Source organism: Apodemus sylvaticus, chromosome 5 (genome assembly GCF_947179515.1).
Source record: "Apodemus sylvaticus chromosome 5, mApoSyl1.1, whole genome shotgun sequence".
NCBI classification, from domain to species: domain Eukaryota; kingdom Metazoa; phylum Chordata; class Mammalia; order Rodentia; family Muridae; genus Apodemus; species Apodemus sylvaticus.
Window position 1 is genome coordinate 134,287,547 of NC_067476.1, and position 8,967 is coordinate 134,296,513.

General features: G+C 40.6%; 1 pseudogene; it reads right to left on the reverse strand.

Annotated features, from left to right (window-relative positions):
- Positions 1-2,491: 2,491 nt before the first annotated feature.
- LOC127684618 (acidic leucine-rich nuclear phosphoprotein 32 family member B-like) lies at positions 2,492-3,203 on the reverse strand (annotated as a pseudogene).
- Between the last annotated feature and the right edge of the window lie 5,764 nt (positions 3,204-8,967).

Here is an 8,967-nt window from a genome sequence, read left to right on the forward strand (position 1 = left end):
TCTGTAGTGAGAGTTGAGTGAGATACCTTAAGATCCCTGAAGATTGAACAGCTCTTCAAGATTTTTTTCTTTTCTTTTCTTTTTGTTAAAGATTTAGTTATTATTATATGAAAGTACACTGTAGCTATCTTCACATACACCAAAAGAGGGCATCAGATCTCATTACAGATGGTTGTGTGCCACCATGTGGTTGCTGAGATTTGAACTCTAGACCATTGGAAGAACAGTCAGTACTCTTACCCAATGAATCATCTCACCAGCCCAGGAATTTTTTCTAAAGTCGTTTCTGAGGTCAGAAACCCAAAGAATTATTTAGACAGCGGATACAGCTCTTTTAAAATGTTTCCTAGCAGCTATCCAAATAAGGTTGTCTGAAGAGCAAAAACAGATCATTTAGAATTACTACCAGTACTGTTATTATTACTATTATTGGTTTTTGGAGACAGGGTTTCTCTGTGTAGCCCTGGCTGTCCTGGAACTCACTCTGTAGACCAGGCTGGCCTCAAACTCAGAGAATCCACCTGCCTCTCTGCCTCTCAAGTGCTGGGATTAAAGGCGTGCACCACCACTGCCCAGCTGTTATTATTAGTTTTATTATTGTTGTTTGCTTTCTGATTTTGATAAACCACGAATTACTTTTAAAAGTTTTTTTTTAAAAAAATTGGACAGTAAATCCAAGAATACTTCTAGAAATCCATGAGCTAGCCAGCGAGATTTTTGAATTTTTGGTAGCACAGAGAGAGCTGTCTTGAGTGGAAAGACACCTGTCTTAAACAGAGAGTTTTTAGAATAGCAAGAGACAGTTGGAGCAGAGTAGAAACCACACACACACACACACACACACACACACACACACTCTCTCTCTCTCTCTCTCTCTCTCTCTCTCTCTCACACACACACACACACACAGAGAGAGAGAGAGAGAGAGAGAGAGAGAGAGAGAGAGAGAGAGAGAGAGCACAGGAGCAATCAGTCTGGGAAAGCACCTCAGCTGCAAAGCCAACTCAGCACAACATAAGCCCCAGCTTGGACCTATGGTTTGACTTCAAGGTGTTTGTTTCCCTGCTGCTCTCAAACACCCTTAGGAGCGCACACCTAGACAAGGTTGGTCCTTGGCATTTGTGTTTTTTTTCCTTTCTATATGTGAGAATTATGATGTTGATATATTTACTGCTTAGACTACAAGTAATGATTACCAGGTAGCATTAGCTCCTGAGCAATCTACATTCACAGTGTCATTTACATGATTTTCAGCTAAGACGCTGTAGCACAAGAAGAACATCCCACAGGCATTTCTGTTCATCATTTTTATAATTTACATATGTTTCTGCATGACTTTGAGCTAAGAATTCCATTAAAAATCTCTGCTTTTACCTTGTGACCAAGTTCATGAGAAGATTTAACTTAGCATGCTTAGGAGTAGGCAAACTTGTATGTGAACATAACCACATTCCCTAAGTAAAGTCTCAATGCTTCCTTTTTTAGAAGAAGATCATTGCTTTGGAAATGGTGCCCATGTTCTCTTTGCAAGAGAACAAATAAATAGAAATAAATAAATAAATTCTGATCTCTCCCGTCTAGATAGTTGTGCTAGATATTCCCGGTAGTTAAGTTAAATATCTGGAATGAGCTAACACCCAAATAGCTGGCTATTGTGGGGAATTTTCTTAATTATAGCGTTCGAAATGGGAGAACCCTTATATGGTCTGGATGTTTGAGTTGATAAGATCCACCTTTAATCTAGGCCACAGCTTCTGGTGGCGGCTCACATACATAAAGGACTCTGAAGATGACACATCCCTCCTTCTGTTTGTCTACTTGCCCTACCTCTGGCCAGCAGGTCCATTTTCTTTTTAAACTGGCATTACAACTTATTTCTTCGGAATTCTGATATACACTGGAGGGCAGCTGAGGCATGAGGCCACATGGACTAAACTGCTACTGGATTCTTAAACTTTTCCCTGGTAGACAGGCACTGTTGTGCTAGTAGAACGACACAGCTCTTGAGCCATTCTAATAACCCTTTCCAACATGATAGAAGGATTGAATCTATCAGTTCTCTTTATCTAGAGAACCTTTACTAATACAGCTGTGGGGTTGGTTCTTGGTTTTTTTTTTTTTTCAAAATATTAAGATTTTATTTACAAAGCTTTTCCTGTTTTACAGAAAGTAAAAATGTTGTTGCAGTCGCATTGTAACTGGCACGTAGGACAGTCCACTCACCAATCACAACTGTCAGGATACAGCAAGAGTCTTACAGGACAACCTAACAACGTTTACAATGTTATTGGGGTGAAGTCCCCAGGCTTGGTGGTGGATTACCAATAGACTAAGGGGAGGAAGGCAGAATGTGGTGGGAACTATTCTTTGGCTCTTTGGGTGGGGGTATCCTGGGGCTTGTATCACAGCTACCTTTTGAAAACAGCTACGAAATCCAGGAGCAGTCCAACCAATACTCAACAGTTCTGTTTCTTGCAGGTTGTTTCAGGTCTTAATCATCTTCTCCTTTGTCATCTGTTTTTCTCTTTCTCTTTTCACCCTTCCCACTTTCTTCCTCCTCTTAATCCACATCTTCCTCCCCACTTACTTCATCTTCATCATCTTCTACTTCTACATCCTCATCTGCATTCTCTTCTTCCTCACATCCTCATCTTCCTCTTCCTCCTCTTGGTCTTTGTCCACACCATCCTCCTCTCCATTCGAGTCTGGGGCTTCCTCTACTCTCTCCACCTCCACATCGGAGTCAGGTGCTTCCTGGTCCTCTCGGCCATAACCATCCTTATAGGACAGCTGGGGCAGGAGCATGAAGACAGTTTCTCAGTAATCACCCGGGTTAGTGATCTCACAGCTGACCAGATCCAGGCTTTTCAGACAACCCAACCTTTTCAAGAGCTCCAAGGTGCTGATAACTTTCAGGTTATTTCCACTTAGGTTCAGATGTGTGAGGCTTGGAAGTTCTTCTGCTAGTCTGTCTGGGAAGATTGTTTTTTCATTGAACTCAAGCTTTTTCAGTTTAGGTAGCTTCGGGAGGTCAGAGACCGAAAACAAGCGCACACTTATGAAGCTGGGGAACTCTAAGTTCACAAATTCATCTGATAACCCCTCAATTTTTCCATCCATTGCTTTGCAATTGTCCAACAAAAGTTCTAGAACAGCTGCCGGGGTCCAGTTCCTCAGCTCCAGTTCCTCCTCTTCTTGTCCATGTTCCCCCTGTCCCCCTTCTCCAAACTTAATTTTCCGCGGTGGGGTCGGAGCGGGGGAGAGGCAACCTGACCTGCGCGTTGAGGGCCATTGGAGGGAGGCGGATGGAGGAGGCAGCATGGTACCAGGCAGCTTGTGACCATGCAGAGCCCCTGGAGCCAAATTTCTCCTGGGGGAAGAGAGAAACCTTTGAGGGAAAAGAGGGCCGGAGCGCGGCTCTGGCCTCACTACCGCCTCCCCCTGGCCAAGGCCACGCACTGCGCTTAAGCCGGTGGCTGCTCACCTCCACTTGGCCCAGCTCAATGCTGCTCAGCTCCAGAGCACCAGGTGCAGCCAGGACTGGGGAGGCTCATGGAGGGCGGGGCCGGACCCGGACCCGCCTTAAATTCAGCCAAGCAAGGGTTGTTCTTTGTTTGTTTGTTTGACCAAAGCCCTGAGGAAGGCATGCTGGTTAACAAGCATGCTACACAGGGTTTTGTCATGGGGTTTTGTGCTTGGCTCTGAGGGTTGACTCCGTAACTATTAGGTGAAAAAATACTTGCAGTTTGCCTGAATTCTGAAGAAGACACAAAACAACAATCTTGATTCCCAATATCCTTCTTTAAGTTTTGTTTGTTTGTTTGTTTGTTTGTTTTTCCGAGACCCTGAGGTCCCAACTCTTTTTGTAGCTCTTCTGGGATACCCTGGGTAGCTGTCCAGGCAAACACCCAAGGACCGCCCCTTCCCCACCCCTGGGGTGAGGTCACAAGGCCCACCACAGCTTGATGCTTGCCCAGCAGAACCATGGGGATGTCTGCACAGCAATACAGCTCCCTGTGTTCATCAGCCCTTAGGTCAGCTCAGAAATTTCAAACACATGTTACTGTCTGTGTGTCAGGTTAGAGATCTCAGCAGCTGACATTGCACATAGGGGCAAGGACAAACACGATCACATTAATGCCACTCCCTCTACCAGGGAACGGCCAGCTCTTTTCAGTCATTCTTTCAATTATATTGATCTTTTGTAAAAGTCAATGGTTTGTATTACTTTTAAATTTCCATTTTCTCTATGCATAGCCCTTCTGACCTCATTTTTATTCTCCACTTTTGCACATTAACAATTTCATCCCTTTTTCCTAAACATGTTTCATATTTGTGTCTGTTTAGAGCAACATCTCTTCTAGTTCAGCCTTTCCTTCTGCTATGTAGTTAAGACTTACTATGTACACCTGACCCTGCCTCTACTGCCCAGGGCTTGGAAGACTGTCCTGCTGCTGTTTTAAAGCTGGGTTCTGACTGTTGAGTGAGAAGAAAAAGAGAGCAGTGAGTGAGTGTCCTCCAGCCTCCCTGGGTTGGGGTGAGGGGATTACAAATAAAGAGGGACCTGTGTAAGCACTGAGTTCTCTGACCAGCTTTGAAGCTGGTGTAATCACAGTGCCTAAAAAGAGAGGGAAGAAGGAAGGGGAGGCCTTTCTGCTTTGACAGTGTTGGTCATAGCACTGAGTGGTCAGGTCATCAATGTTAGACAATCAGGAAAAGTCCAAACTGGCCATCCAGGAGGTTCCCAGAGCTGGGCACTCACGACCCTGGATGAGGAACTGAACTTATATCTAGAAACCAAATTTCTGTATTTACTCTGATTCAAGCAACACATGATCTAGACAAACTGATGTGTCTCTGCCTAGAATTAATATCATTTGTTCTGTCTGAAAATACACAATATGAGTAATACTTGAAGGCTCTAGTATATATCTTTAGTCCTTGAAAAATATTGGACCTTTAAGCACAGTTTTTGAGAGTATAATGAAACCATTTCATCTTTCCCCTTTCTCCCTACTAAGTGTGAAATCCTGGAACTAATGGCTGAGAGGCCTATTTAACAAATCAAAGCAAACCTGCCTATAAGGTTCAATCAGCAGAGCTCAGCACCCAACTTATACAGGGAATCATTTGCCCTCCAGCCTGGGGATAGGGCTGCCCTTCCCCCACCTGCCATTCCTCATGTAATCCAACCATGTTGGACCTGCTCTGTTACATCACCAGATCATCCTGATCTCTTGGTCTGGCTCTTGCTTCTCCCCTCATCTTCTCTCCACATTGTCCCCTCTGGACTCTCCCAGAAGTTCCTGGTTCTGGCTGTGCTCTCCTTTTATATATAGAAAATGTTGTCCTCTACGGTGCCTAGCATGCAGTTTTAGTTACTGCTTGTTGACAGCAAATAAATAGCTGAGAGCAGGTGCACACAGTGTGGTGGAAACAGATATATGCAGATGAAACACAAATACTTTTAAAATATAAACACATGTTTTTATTCCCTATTATAAAATGGGTTCCCTCCATGTACATGTTATTTTTCAAATCATTAAAAAATGATCTGTTTTTATGTGTATGTGTGTTTTGCCTCCATGTATGTTTGAGTGCCACATGCATGCCTGGTACAAGCAGAGGACAGAAGAGCACATCAGATTGGTTTTTTCTTCTATTTCTTTATTTCATTTCTTTTCCTTTTGTCAAATATACAAACATTTGGAAAAACTCACCAGCAAACTTCCAGAAAGAGTATTTCTACATGGGAGCTTTCTAGTGATAGTGTGTTTCCTTTGGAGGAATACATTCAGATTTTGTGTTTATTAAGGAATAAAAATAACTAATTGAGGTTGAGGGACCTCACCTTTTCATGCACATCTCCTAATATGTTGCAAAAATGGTTCATAATGTCCTGCTGTTACTGCATTTTTAACAAAATTATTGCATTAATTTACATTCTAGTCCTTTCCCTCCTCCTGTATTAGAGCACACATGGTTTACTCTCATATTTTGTTTCTCAAGCTGCACATTTTCAGACAGGAAATATAAGAGTCCTGTTGGACATAGACACATTAGTTTATCTACAAACTCTGCCTTGCTTAAACTATAGAAATTTAATTTCACAATAAGTTCAATTCTTTATTCTGATTCCTGATTGCTCCAGGCTGAGAACCCTAGGAAATGACTTTAAAGACATTGATCTGTCAGCTCTATTTGGTCACCTGAGTAATCCAAACTGCTGTCAAGGAATGAAAGCTTTCAACCTTCTCCCTGAGCTGCCTTTCTGTGCTGGACTCCATTTGCTTCAATGTTGGTCAGGTATCTCAATTTCTGCATGTGTTCTTCTTCAGTTTTAATTCCACGATAAATTTCAGATAGGCTAGAGGACTCCCATTCACTGGGGTCTTTTCCTTCTCATTTCCTTCTCAGTCATGACTCAGCTTAGAAAAACACAGCTACATAGTTTTTGAAAATCAGTAAGTCTTCATCTGGCAGAGGGAAAACCGTTCATAAGATACTGAGTGACTTTGCCCCTGTGTGCAAGGCTAGTTGCTGAGAGATGTAGCTGATAACAAGCTGCTCCCGTCAGTAAATGTCCTGTCTAACAGCTCTGAGCTAACATATTAGGGTCAGCCAGTATTGTACATATCTGCATAGGAGAGTTCCCTAATAGGAAATTCAATATACGTTGGGTCACATAAAGCTCGTTACATTATACATCGTCCAGTCTGGTATGCCTTCATTTATGTCATGATTTAAATACAAGCTTAGAAGATATTAAATCCCTCACTGTGCCCAAACAGTATTCTTCTCTATAATGATGACCCTGTACCTGTGCAGGAAGAACTGATTCATTCTGGATGGAAAATAAGCTTCAGCCTTTATTACTTTATTAATTGATTTTATTGCTAAAGGAAATAAACCCAAGTCCACAAGAAAAACAGTTTTGTCCACTTTAATAAAAGTAAAATTGCCTTGATTTAAGAAAAAAAAATGTTTTGCCTCATGGTAATGAGAAGCGTGCCTGCTCTTTCTGCTGTCTCTGAAGGTTCTACTTTGTCTCACTTTTGCTCTCTTGTGTTCTATTGTATTTTGCTATGCTTTAATTTCTTATTCTCTGTCTGCATTCTGTGTTTTCCTATTTCCCTTTCTAATGTCATCATTCCTACCTTTTCCTGTACCTGTTTTGAGGAGAATGGTTCACATGATTTTTCTAAGCATCCTATATTTTTTATGCTTACAACAGTTCACTTAATGTTCAGACATAAATTCAAATCATAACCTGAATAAGAGTTTACAACAGAGATGTTCTCACATGTTTCCATTAAGACTACTTACCTAACTATACATTTTGTGTCACTAGCTCCACAGTTTCTTTGAAAGTTAAAAGCTATAATTTTTACAACAAACAAGTAAAAAAAAAAAAAAAAAAACCGTGGGCTAGTGAGATGGCTCACCTGTTAATAGCACTGACTGCTCTTCCCTAGGTCCTGAGTTCAATTATCAGCAACCACATGGTGGCTCACAACCATCTGTAATGAGATCTGATGCCCTCTTCTTGTGTGTCTGAACTGGGGAGACTTCATTTTTAAGAATTGAATCTGAAGAAAATATTTTTTCACAGGCCCGGTTTTAAAACTTTGTACAGCCAGGCGATGGTAGCACACGACTGTAATCCCAGCACTTGGGAGGCAGAGGCAGGCAGATTTCTGAGTTCAAGGCCAGTCTGGTCTACAGAGTGAGTTCCAGGACAGCCATGGCTATACAGAGAAACCCTGTTTCGAAAAAACCGAATCCAAAAAAAAAAAAAAGAAAAGAAAAGAAAAAGAAAAGAAATAGAAAAGAAACTGCTAACACAAGGAGGGAAACTTCACCCTAGAAAAAGCAAGAAAGTAATCTTTCAACAAACTGAAAAAAAGATGCCCACACAAACATAATTCTACCTTTAACAACAAAAATAACAGGAAGTAATAATCATTTTTCCTTAATATTTCTTAACTTCCATGGACTCAATTACCCAATAATAATACATAGACTAACAGACTGGATAAATAGGACCCAGCCATTTACTGCATAAAGGAAACATACCTCAGTGAAGAAGACAAGCACTACCTCATAGTAAAAGGCTGAAAAAACAATTATCCAAGCAAATGGTCCCAAGAAACAATCTGGAGTAGCCATTCTAATATCAAATAAAATTGAACCTAACATTATCAAAAAATATAAGAAAGGGCACTTCATAGTGGTCAAAGGAACAATCTACTAAGATGAACTATTTTTTTCCTTTTTTTTGTTTTTGTTTTTTTTTTTTTGCTTGTTTTGTTTTGTTTTTTGGTTTTTTGGTTTTTTTGTTTTGTTTTTGTCCGAGACAAGACTTTTCTGTATTGTCCTGGGTGTCCTGGAACTCACTCTGTCGACCAGGCTGGCCCTTTATGATCCCTCTAAGACTTTTAACATTAAGGGCTGTGGGATTTTATCATAGTATTCTTTAACATACAATGACATGATCATCTGAGAATTTTCTCTTAGTTTGTTTATATAGTGGATTATATTATGGAAGACATTAATGTATTTTTGTATTTTGAACCAAGCCTGCACCCCTGGGATCAAGTCTACATGGTCAAGGTAAATTAAGGTTTTGATGTGTTCTTTGATTAGGTTTGCTAGCATTTTATTGAGTATTTTTGCATTTTCAGAAAGAAATTATTCTGGCCATCTTTTTTTCGGTTGAGCCTTTGGGTGATTTAGCTATTGGGTGATTTTGGCCTCATAGAATGAGTTTGACAGTGTTCCTTCTGTTTGTTTTATGGAATAACTTGCTAAGCATTGGTAATAGCTCTTAGTATTAGCATTGGTATTGGTATTGGTCAAATTCTATGCTAAAACTTTCTGGGTTTTTTTTTTTTTTTTGATTGAGAGATTTTTTTTGGCTTTGACTAAAAATTTCAATGAAATCTGTCAAATATTATCAAAAAATAG